The sequence below is a fragment of the Manis javanica genome, chromosome X, assembly GCF_040802235.1.
Source record: "Manis javanica isolate MJ-LG chromosome X, MJ_LKY, whole genome shotgun sequence".
Taxonomy (NCBI): Eukaryota; Metazoa; Chordata; class Mammalia; order Pholidota; family Manidae; genus Manis; species Manis javanica.
Window position 1 is genome coordinate 12,167,293 of NC_133174.1, and position 12,708 is coordinate 12,180,000.

The 12,708-nt window shown below is 41.7% G+C and overlaps 1 protein-coding gene across 7 annotated transcripts in view; it reads right to left on the reverse strand.

The window, feature by feature from the left end:
• The window catches only part of RAI2 (retinoic acid induced 2), a 337,772-nt gene that overhangs the window by 293,220 nt on the left and 31,844 nt on the right, over positions 1-12,708 (reverse strand). For 5 of the 7 annotated variants that reach the window (XM_073227440.1, XM_017679592.3, XM_017679597.3 and 2 more), the window contains 2 exons: positions 5,628-5,778; positions 3,935-4,070 (listed from right to left, as the gene is read on the reverse strand). The exons of 1 other annotated variant lie outside the window; for it this stretch is intronic. The gene's annotated coding sequence lies outside the window, so the exon portion shown is untranslated. The remainder of the gene's footprint in view (positions 1-3,934; positions 4,071-5,627; positions 5,779-12,708) is intronic. One more of the 7 variants, XM_017679600.3, reaches the window with a different exon arrangement.

A 12,708-nucleotide genomic window follows, 5' to 3' on the forward strand; every position in this document is an offset into this window, starting at 1 on the left:
AGAAGACATGATTTTGAACATAAAAAACCCTAAAGAATCTACTCCAAAATGACTAGATCTAATATCTGAATTCAGCACAACATTACAGGATACAATATTAATACACAGAAATCTGTTGCATTCCTATACACTAACAATGAACTGGTAGAAAGAGAAATCAGGAAAACAATTCCATTCACAATTGCATCAAAAAGAATAAAATACCTAGGAATAAATCTAACCAAGGAAGTGAAAGACCTATACCCTGAAAACTACAAGACACTTATTACAGAAATTAAAGAAGATACCAATAAATGGAAATACATCCCGTGCTCATGGATAGGAAAAATTAATATTGTCAAAATGGCCATTCTGCCTAAAGCAATCTACAAATTCAATGCAATCCCTATCAAAATACCAACAGCATTCTTCAGCGAACTAGAGCAAATAGTTCTAAAAGTCATATGGAACAACAAAAGACCCCCAATAGCCAAAGCAATCCTGAGAAGGAAGAATAAAGCCGGGGAAATTATGCTTCCCGAATTCAAGCTCTACTACAAAGCCACAGTAATCAAGACAATTTGGTACTGGCACAAGAACAGACTGACAGATAAATGGAACAGAAAAGAGAGCCCAGATATAAATCCAAGCATATATGGTCAATTAATATATGATAAAGGAGCCATGGACATACAAGGGGGAAATGATAGCATCTTCAACAACTGGTGTTGGCAAAACTGGACAGCTACATGCAAGAGAATGAAACTGGGTTATTGTCTAACCCAGACACAAAAGTAAACTTGAAATGGATCAAAGACCTGAATGTAACTCATGAAACCATAAAACTCTTAGAAGACAACATAGGCAAAAATCTCCTGAATATAAACATGACCAACTTCTTGCTGAATGCATCTCCTTGAGCAAGGGAAACAAAAGCAAAAATGAACACATGGGACTATATCAAACTAAAAAGTTACTGTATGGCAAAGGACAGCATGAACAGAACAAAAAGACATCCTACAGTATGGGAGAATATATTTGTAAATGACATATCCAAGGGATTAACATCCAAAATATATAAAGAACTTACACACTTCAACACCCAAAAAGCAAGCAACCTGATTAAAAAATGGGCAAAGGATATGAAGAGACAGTTCTCCAAAGAAGAAATTCAGATGGCCAACAGACACATGAAAAGATGCTCCACATTGCTAATCATCAGGGAAATGCAAATTAAAACCACAATGAGGTATCACCTCACACCAGTTAGGATGGCCAGCATCCAAAAGAAAAACAACAACAAATGTTGGTGAGGATGTGGAGAAAGGGGAACCGTCCTACTCTGCTGGTGGGAATGTAAGTAAGTGAACCATTGTGGAAAGCAATATGGAGGTTCCTCAAAAAGCTCAAAATAGAAATACCATTTGACCCAGGAATTCCACTCCTAGGAATTTACCCTAAGAATACAAGTTCTCAGATTTAAAAAGACAGATGCACCCCTATGTTGATCACAGCACTATTTATAATAACTAAGACATGGAAGCAATCTAAGTGTCCATCAGTAGATGAATGGATAAAGAAGATGTGGTACATATACACAATGGAATATTATTCAGCAGTAAGAAAGAAACAAATCCTACCATTTGCAACAACACAGGTGGAGCTGGAGGGTATTATGCTCAGTGAAATAAGCCAGGCGGAGAAAGACAAGTGCCAAATGATTCCCTCATTTGTGGAGTATAAGGACGAAGCAAAACTGAAGGAACAAAAGAGCAGCAGACTCACAGACTCCAAGAAGGGACTAGTGGTTACCAAAGGGGAGGGGTGGGGGAGGGCAGGTGGGGAGGGAGAGAGAAGGGGATTGAGGGGTATTATGATTAGTACAAATGGTGTGGGGGGGATCATGGGGAAGACAGTGTAGCACAGAGAACACAAGTATTGACTCTGTGGCATCTTGCTACACTGATGGGCAGTGACTGCAGTGGGGTATGGGTGGGGGACTCGATTATGTGGGTGAATGTAGTAACCACATTGTTTTTCACGTGAAACCTTCATAAGAGTGTATATCAATAATACCTTAATTTAAAAATTGCACATAAAAATAAATAAATAAATACGTGGGGAAAAAGAAAGATAACATGACTTTTCTTCATACTCAGTCTTCAAAACCCAGTATGAAATTCACACTTAACCAGTACTTCACAATTCAGACTGACCATGTTTCCAGTGCTCAAGCCCCACATGTGGTTGGTGGCTCCCATATTGGACAATACAGACACTCTTTCTGCAATGGCAAAGCTTGTGCTGTGCCCTTCTCACCTTCAGCCGTGAGCTACCTGCCACACTCATCCAGGCCACGCACATTTCTATACTGCACTGTGGTTAAGAAGCACTTGGTGGTTCTGTGTAGGCATAGAGCTGAGTGGCGAAGTTTCTCTCTCCTGGCCCTCAGCCATCCCAGCTCCCTGAGCAGTCTGCAGGCTGTACTCTCTCTACTCTTGCCTGTGCTAATCCCACCCTAGGCTAGGGGCGAGGGGAGCAGTGAGGCACTCACCTCAGGGGCAAAATTTGGAGCTGCGATAACAAAATACTACACACTGGGTGGCTTATAAACAACTGCAATTTATTTCTCACTGTTCTGGAAGCTGGAAGAACATGATCAAGGTGCTGACAAATTCAGAGTCTGCTGAGAACCCACTTCCTGGTTCATGGACGTCTTCTCACTGAGTCCTCAGGTGGTGGAAGGGGTGAGGGAGCGCTCTGGGATCTCCTTTATCCTATTCCTAAGGGCTCCCCCTCACGGCCTAATCACACCCCCCAAAGGCCCCGCCTTCATGCCATCACACTGGGGGTTAGGTTTCAACACATGGATTGGGGGTGGTGCAGGCATTCATCCATAGCAGATGGGTACTCATTTCCTTCTCCCTTGAAGTAGAGAGGCTTCTCCTTTAGTAGGATCTCTGGCTTCCAGCTTCTGGGCCTTTGGAATGGCGCTCTGCAGTCTGGTCCCTCTGCAGCCCTGGCCCAGAAATATAAAAGCTTGTGGCTGCAGCTTGGGCCTTTCCTGCCCTCAGTGACTGCAAGTGGCCTGGGAGTGCAGCCTGGTGTCAACATCTGGGCCCAGGCCTCTGCCATGCCACCTCTGGCCACTTCCCCTCCTTCTCTCCCCCTTCCTACCCACTCCTCTTCTCCTTGTACCAGACTCCCTGACCAGCCCTGAGAGGTGCGGGCATCTACTGCACCATGCACAGCCATGGCAACACTGGCAAAGGAAAGCTGAGCCAGGAACAATGGCTGCTTAACACAGGACTGTGAGCACTGAAGTAGTTCTGTGATCTCTCTAAGAAGAAAGAAATGGGTCTTCTTGGTTTGACAGGATTTGTCTTCTATCATCTTCCTTTTTCCCAAAGACAACCAGAATGTTCAGGAACCGAGAACTGCCTGACCCCTGTCCTAGTCCTTCCCTGTTCCATCAAAGCTTCCCCAACATGCATTCACATCATCAGGATTCTACATGGTGCCTAACAGCTAATTAATAAAGTGGTGATTATCCAGCTGATCTGTATAAAGATTTAATATTAAGTTCTTGCCTACATGTAAAATGATTACATTACTTTTAAAAATCCCGTATGTTCCAATAGCTGAAAGCAAAATGGCACCACCACAAATATGCAGATAGATGTACTTTTGATAAACTTTGGGATAAAGTGTCTCCTGCCGTCTCTGAGAGTATATTTGAGCTTCTTGTGAATGAGTCTTTGATCAGAAAGGGAACTCCTGGTGAGTCTTAAAAATTCTCCAGGCCTGCATACATCTGCTCACATACTGCTCAGACGCCCAGGGGGGCGCAGAGCTGAGCTTGGGTGCTCTGCCCTCAAGAGGCTGTCACAAAATTACAAGTGAACACCAGGAATTGAGGCAGTGTCTTATTGGAAGAACCACTGAAAATGTTCACCTTAGACTTCTTTTCTGCATTTCCTTGTAGGTGAGTCTTGTCTGGAGAGGAGAGCAATCCTCATTGACTTCAGGATTATGGGAGGCAGATGCAAAAAGATGTTCAGATTTTATTGTCCAAAATAAGACCTTGAGGCCTGCAGAGAAAACAAACAAACAATCGCTTTGAAGGCGAAAGCAGGATTGATTGAGAGAAAAATCTCTTGACAGAAAGACAGGGCAGTTTTCCCCCTCAGAAGAGCAGTTTTCTTCTGCAGTACAGCCTATTTTATCTTGACTAATATAATATCTGGTGATAGGCGGCAAAGAGCCTCATGGAAGCAGCAGGCAAATATCTATAAATGTGGCCTAGAGAAAGTGTTCCCTCCAGTGATGAGGTAGGTTTCCTAAGAGCATGGCCTCAGCTGGACACCAAGTACCTGAATTTATGATGTGGCACACAGAGGAATGTGACCAATAAAAAGGGAAAAGGATGTCCTCACTTTCAGCCTTACTTTCATGGCTGAAGATTTAAATTTATCTGTGATTTGTCATTTAACATTTCTTCACACGGTTTAAATAAAAGGCATGTTCTATTCCAAAGCACAAAGCCAAGAAAGCCAGAGCATAAGACCAATCGTTTTTTTTTTTCTGAAAGGATTTTATGTCAGATGGAAAGAAATTCTTAAAACCCTAGAGTTATCTCTTTGTGCGTATCAGGAGTCTACCCATTTTGTTCTTCTAGAATGAATTTTCCTTGCTCTGAGTCTATTCAAACAGTCAAAAACATTATAAAAGACCATACAGTTTTCCTGATAAAATGTGCATGGACTATGGAATGCACCAGCTATGGAATACACTTTGTCTGAACTTTAAACTCATCTCAATCACCAATTTTATTATCGTTCTTTCCTCCATGTAATTTTCTCTAAGTTTCTACTCTGTTCAGGGAACAATTGAGAAGGTGGTGTGCAGTAAAAATTTAAACCTGCCACTTCCCACATAAAATATGTAAATAGTGCAATGCAGTTTGCATTTTTAAAGGCAGCAACTTCAAATTCTCTTATGTAGCCTAAGAAAAACCATGGATTGATTTAACCCGGTGGCCTCTAACCCTTCCCACTCCACAGGACTTTTTCTTTAATTAATGGGAAGGATTAAACACCTGGATGTTTGGCCTCCCTCTAACATCTGACATACAGTTGGCTTGATTTATTACTGCAGAGGTAAATGAGTCCCTTAATCACTTTCTTCAACTACTATAAAACCAACCAAAATGAGAAATTTCTTCTGTCTTCCACCTTGGAGAAGAACGTACTGGTCAGCACTTACTAGAATCAGAGTATGGAGAGGTAGGGGATGCCCCACCTTCTAGCCACCTTGACTCTTAGGTGTCTAATTGAGACCCTGGAGCCTCAGGGAGACTCTGCAGAACTGAGGGCTGCTGATGGACTTGATTATGTTGCTGACTTTTTTGAAATTATAATTATTTATAACACGTAATTTTAAGTAATGGAAATAAATGCATTTTGTTAAGTGATATGCATTAACACTAATGTCTGCCCCTGCATTTCCTCAAGCCTTCCAAAGTCTTCTAGAGTCACCCTGTTCTTTAATATCAAATGTTCTGAGCCCTTGAATTAGTTCAGTTAAGCTAGGCTATGCTGCAGTAATAAATGAATTCCAAATTCTAACAGAGATTATTTCCCACTCACACAAACTCCAGTGTGGATGTTCTAGTTGAGAGGCTCTCCCCGGTGGCTTCTATTCAAGCAGTGATTCAGGGGTCCAGGCTCCACTGACCCTTTAAGGCTGTCACCCTCTAGATGCTTGGGGTCCTCCGCTGCACCCTCTGAATTTGGTTGGCTACAGAATAAAATGAGAGAATACAGAGGATCACATGGGATGGTTTAGGACCCAAGACTAGAAGTGATGAGCACCATTGTCATCCATATTCAATTAGCCAAAACTGGTTTATATGGCCCTACACCCTGATACAAGAAGGCTCTAAAAGCCAGTTAACTGAGTGCCCAGAAAGAGCAAATGGGTTTGCTGAATATCTAACCAATCTCTGCCATAGCCCCTCTGTCACGCACCAAGAGAAACCTGTGTTCTCTCCCACCAAAACCTCCAAGAAGTCTCATTCACTTAATTCTATTTACATTAAACATATAATGACATATTGTGATATATCATCATACACAGTATTCTACATAGTATAACAACAATGACTCACAACTGAGGTGATTCTGAATCCTCTGCCAAGAAGATGCTTGGCTATCTGGACACATTTGTGGTTGTCACTACTTGGGGGGTGGTAAACTTCTGGATTTTGGTCTGGCATGTAAGGAGCTTGGAAGTCATCACTAGCACCCTCACAATAAGAAAAAAGCTAAAGAAACTGAAAATCAACATCTCTTCTTGGGTCCATCAGAGAATTTAGGTCATAGGGCAAATCCCAAAATTTAGAAAGACAGATATAAAGAACGACAGCTTACTATCAGGAGCAGAAACCACCCCTGGAACCAGTACCATGGTAGGAAAACCTAAACTTTAATTGATAAAATTCTAGGGGTGTTGAAGCATGGACAAGTTTGTGGACTAAAAATGCCAGGGGGACTCAGCCTTAAGAGGGCCCACACTTTTGTGAATCTACCTCCAGGAGCCCTACCAGGTCCCCACAGTTAAGACTGAGGGGGGCAATCTCCTGGTGCTTCTTCTTAAGGCCTACCTCCAAGAAAAACTCTTTTGCCAGAGCCTAACTGACTGGGTTTTATTAGGGCCTAACTGACCTAGGAGAAGTGAAATACCCAACTCCAGCTCCCTCTAGCCTTCCTACGTCACCTCAGGTTGGGGGGAGAATGAAAAGAACTTGTGCTCAGGGACACAAGCTCACTAAGGGACTAAGACCTAATCACAGAATTAGAGAATGTGCCCCACCCCTCCACACACCTTACCACCAGATCAGGAGGGTTCCTGTATAACAGAGGACTACAACTGAAAGATTGGCACAGCTCAGATTTTTTGGGGATGTCTTTGGGGAAGCCCAAAGACAACAGGAAATACAAAAATAAGGACAACAGAGGAAATTTTAGCCTTTGACATTGACAGCTAAGGAGGACAGTAAACACTGCCTAACTTCTATCCAGATAAAACATAAAGCCTCACTCTAAAGGCCTATTTACTTTAGTTCCTTTTACCCATTATATCATGTCTGACTTTAAAATTACAAGGAATGCCAAAAGGCAAAAATCACGGTCTGAAGAGACAAATTAAGCATCAGAACCAGACTCAGACATGACAGAGAATTTGTAATTATTAAACTGGGAGTTTAAAACAACGATGATGAATAAACCAAGGGCTCTAAAGTTAAGACAAAAAGGACAACCTGCAAAAGTAAATGGATAATGTAAACAGAGAGATGGAATTTTAAGAATCAAAAGGAAATACTGGAAATCAAAAACACTGTAACAGAAATGAAGAATGCCTTTGAAAGGCTCAGCAACAGATCAGACAAGGCTGAGAAGGGAATCGGTGAGCTTAAGGTTATGTTAACAGAAACATCTAAAGCTGAAATGTAAAGAGAAAAAGAACGAACAGATAGAACAGACTATCCATGTCAAAGCAGAAAGTCAAAACACAAAGCAAATATTGAAAGAAGACAAAGGAAAAAAACACCTTATCTATAGAGGAACAACGATAAGAATTACATCAGACTTTCTTCAGAACCCCTGCAAACAAGAGAATGGAGTGAAATATCTAAAGGGTTGGGAGAAAAAACCCACCAACCTAGAATTCTGTTTCCCTAAAATTGTCCTTCAATCATGAAGGAGAAATAAAGACTGTCTCAGAAAAACAAAAAATTAAGGGAATTTGTTGCCAGTCGCCCTGTCCTGCAAGAAATATTAAAAGAGTTCAGAGAGAAAGAAAACAATATAGGTTAGAAACTCAGAAGGACGTAAAGAAGGGAGAATGCTAGAGAAGGAATAAATAAAGGTAAAGTAAAACCTTTTATTTTTCTAATTCTTAATTGATCTAACAGATAAGTTTGTTCAAAATAATAATAGAAACAATGCATTTGGTAAATGTAAGTATGGATAAGTGAAGCGAATGGCAGTAATGTCATAGGGGATGGAGGACAAATTGTGAATACTGTTAAAGGGTACTTTGCACTACCCATGAAGCAGTATAGTGTTACTCAAAAGTGGACTTGGAGTTGTTGGAAATGTATATTGAAAACTGTAGAGCAGCCACAAAATATAAGTTAAAAAAAGTATAATTGATATACTAAGAGAGGAAAGAAAATGGAATCATATAAAATGCTCAATTAAAACCAGAGAAGACAGAAAAAAAAACAAAGAACAAGGGCAACAAATAGAAAACAATAACTAGGGGGATGCTACTAACATCTAGTGAGTAGAGACCAGAGATGCTGTTAAACACCTTAAAATGCACAGGACAGGCCCCCACAACAATGAATTATTCAATATGAAATGTCAATAGTGCTGAGGTTGAGAAACTCTGTTATACCTATGCCTCATCAACCCCATGAGTTACATTATCTAAAAATTTTCTTAGTAAACGTGACAGAGACAGCTAATTGTACAACAAAAGTCATGCATTCCTTTCTATGTAGAATTGTTGCTAGGAAATGGCTTCTTAGCCAAGTATTTTAGTTCCAGCATCTAGTTTGGTCCTATTTAGCTAGTTTTAGAAATGATGCATGCCCCTTCTGAGTCTGGGTGGTTAGGAAGCTGGGGTGCTTTCTCCATCTATCTTCTTTTCTTCTACTTGGCTGCTAGCTGCATGCAGAGGATTGAGCAGCGGAGTCTGATGCCCTAGGGGACAGCAGAGACACAAGAGGGAAGGAGCCTGGGTCCCTGAATTACTATGCAGGACACTCACTATCTGCCGACTAGGGACTCCCCTTGGGCAGCTGAGGGCAAGAAATTAACTCTATTGTGTGAAGCCACTAAAATGAGGAAGCATATTTGTTACAGGATCTAGAATCTCCCTAACTTACCCAGTAAGTTGTACAAGGTGCTTGCTTCAAAAGAATCCTGAATCAGCAACACTTAAAACTTACTATGGAGGTAACAGGTCTCTTAAATCAACCTCCTCAACTGTTGGGGAGACACAGCAGATTCTATCACAAGGGTTATGTTATGAAGACTTCACTTCTTATCACGTTTTTGAACAAGACTTTGTTATCTTGATGTGACTATCATTCTCCCTTATCCAACTCCCCCTGCCCCAGTTTAGCAAGATGTGCAGTGCCTCTATCTTGTAACTGCAGTCCCAAGCTAAATTGCCCAGGAACTCCAGAAGCTCATAGGCCATCCAGCTTGCAGGCCTCCACAGAGAGAACTACAGGTGCCGTGTCACCGGCTGGTAGAGCACCCTTCCACTTCTGTTCCATAGAGAACATGAAGTCCAGCAGGGTCTGGTCAGTCCTTATTAATACACTGAATACTAAAAGAAGTGATGCCTTATTTGCATCTAAATGTACCCTACCCAAAACTATAGCAAACCATGCTAGACAAATATACACACCAATCTGGCATATAAAAGAAGTCATCATAATTATCAGTGGTGAACTAAAGGGGTTTTAAATAAACCCTTGCAGGTCAACTAGTTGACTAAACCAGAAAAAAAATAAAAGCCCAAAAGCTAGATTCTTACCTCACACCATATCACATAATAAATTCTTGATGGGTTAATGATTACAAGAGAAACTCATTTAAAAACAACTGCTTAAATCATATTGACATGGTAACAAACTTCCTAAGTATAAAAACAGAGAAAGAAATCAATATGATCATCTAAAAACACCCTAAGTAAAATAAAAAGGCACATGAGTAAGCAGGGAAATTGCTGCAGTATATTTAATGTTATTTATCTAGATATTTTTAAATATCAGTTTCTTTTAAAAGAGGAAATCTTAATGAAAAAAATAGGTGGTTATGATAGAGACTTCACAAAACAAGAAATACAAATGGTTAATAAATGTGTGAGAGAATGTTCAGCTTCCAACTAATAAAGGAATGCTCTAATAAAACAAGGTACTATTTTCACCTTTCCAATTGATGATAATCTAGAAATTGTACCCCTCTGTTTTGACAAATGTGCAGTGACATGAAGAGTCTCACAGCTTTCTTCAAGCACTCTAAATTAGTAAGACTTCCTGAAGGGTAGTTTGGCCATATGGATCAACGGCCTTACAAAATCACCATAAAATTAACGCAACAATTCTAGTTCTAGGAATTATACTAAGGAGATAATGAGAAAACTGGGTAATGATGAATGTACAAGAATTGTCCCTTCTGCCTTGCCTATACTAGGAAACATTGGGAATAACCTGGAGGAATGGCAAAATAAATGGTGGCACACTTATTTAAGGAAACCTTAAACATGCATTACAGAACGTTGTTTTCAAGGAATATTTAACCACATGAGAATGCTCAGAACATAATGGGAACAGCAGGATATGAAACTACAGTTCCTATCATGATTTCATGGTGAAAGCAGGGGGGAAACAATGAAGAAACATTAATAGTAGTCTCTGTAGTGAGATTATGGGTGGTTTGTAGTTTCTTCTTTCTTCTTTTCAGCATTTAGCCCCCACATTTTCTATAATAAAAAATTTTACCTTTATAATCAGGGAAAAAATAAATGAAATGTTGTATCCTTTATAGCTTTACCATATTTCCAGGGGGAAATTTTATGTTGATTATTTGGAAAGTTGAATGTCTTTTTTCCCAATTTGGTGGGGCCCATTTGCGCTAAGGATTAACTCTCAGTCAGCCAGCCAGCAGGCCTGGTAAGCCTCCCACTTTGATACTCAGGCAACTTCCCAGCTCATTGCTTCCCCTATCAGTCTTGTCTGTGGCCCAACTTGGAAATTCTCCATTTTTGAAGAACTCGGGTGAAATTCCTCAGAACACATCTTTGGTTGGTAGCTGCATACTCAATGAAGTAGTGGAAGTAACAGAGAGTAAAGGTAGAGAATTTTTTTAAAAGCACTCATTTCACTTCCATTTATTTAGCAAGAAAAAGAAGGACAGGAGGGAAACCCCTTGGATCTAAAAAACAAAATGGTACAGTTTCCATTGAAGGTCACTGTTCCAGTTGCGTGATGCTGTGTGACAAATCACTCCGAAGCTTAGTGGCTTGAACCAAGAATCACTTATTATCTCTCAGGGTTTTCTGACATTCAGGAATTCGGGAGCTTCTCAGCTGGGTGGTTCTGGCCCAGGGGCTCTTACTAGATCGCCTTAACATGTCAGCTTGACTGGGGCTGGATCAGGGCTCACCTCCAAGATGGCTCACACTCACGGCTGGCAAAGAGACACAGGCTGTTGTCCTCAGGTCCTCTGTATGGGCCCCTGCAAAGAGCTACAAAGGTGTTCTCGTGGCCCGGCAGCTGGCTTCCCCAAAGGGAGTAGTCCAAGGCAGAGGCCCCAGTGCTTTTTAGGACCCAGCCACGGAAGTCACACACTGTGACTTCTGCAATAGCATTTTGGTGACATAAGTCAGCCCTTCCAGTGTGCAGAAGTCTGAATACCAACCAGCAAGAATTGATGGAAGCCATCATGGACGCTGATGGCCCAGTTACCTATCCAGCATCCTGAAAATGCCCACTTCCTGACAATACCATGAACTTTTGTTTAGGTGTCTTTCCTCCCTTTTCACCTTCCCCCAACCTGTGAAAGGAAGCTGATCCATACCCAATACCACTGGTGGGGCTAACTGGGTGAAATGGAATCACAATCCCTTTGACAGACTCCCAGGCCCAAGCCAGTTAGCATGTGGTATTTTCCAGCCTCCAGGATTATTCAGAGATGGGCATACGGCCAAATTCAGGCCAACAAAGCACTGGAGGACACTTTGGGGGCATTTCTTCAAAGAAAGCCACCAGGAAAGATGATTCCTGTCTTCCTCAGGTGTTTTGAGGTGTGGTTGTGAGTTCCAGGTGCGCGGCAGGGCCCTCTACCAGCCTTAGACTCAAACCACCCCGTGGAAGGGAACTAAGCTGAGACATTCTCAGGAGGAAATAAGTCAAGAGTCTTGATAGAACCAGGGCTGATCATTGCCCTGCCACTGGGCTCTTCCTTTGGGGGGGCAATTAACTTCCCATATTTTTTAAGCCACTTCAAAATAGGTTTCCTAGTATGTGCAACCAAACCTGATTTTTCCTCCTTCCCAAAAAGTGGAGATATCATGAGGCCAAAAGAAATGAAGACAAATGCTTTGAAAACCAAAAGAAACTTTGCTCTTTAACATTAGGGCTAATTATATCCACTTGAACCAAACCAAATTTTGGGACAGCTCTTGCGTTTTGTGGACAAGAGTTATGAACAAGCAGGTCTGGTCCACATGTCCAGAACCAACATTGGCTAGGACATAGGCCAAGCAGACAACAGCTTTAGGGGTACAAATTCCGGAGTGCCTGAACAGGATGTGGTAGGGTGGATGTGGGGACCCAGCCTGGGGAACTGAATGCTCAGCATTTCTGAGCTGTGGGGAGGGGCCTCAGGATGGTCCAGACAAAGCTCGTCTTTAAAATGGGCACCAAATGGCACTGAGAAGACCCCCACCTTCAGGCCCGTGTATGAAAGGCCACACAAGCCCCTTGATTTCAGGGGCTGAGAGAGCAGCATGATGGAGCTGATCAGCCATGAGCATCTCACCATGAATTGGGGTTTTTAGCCCCTCCTGAGATTTGAGTGGAATATTTGTGCAGAATAAAAGAACAGTGGGATGGGAGGTCCTTCATGCCACTAAGGTGAAGGGACA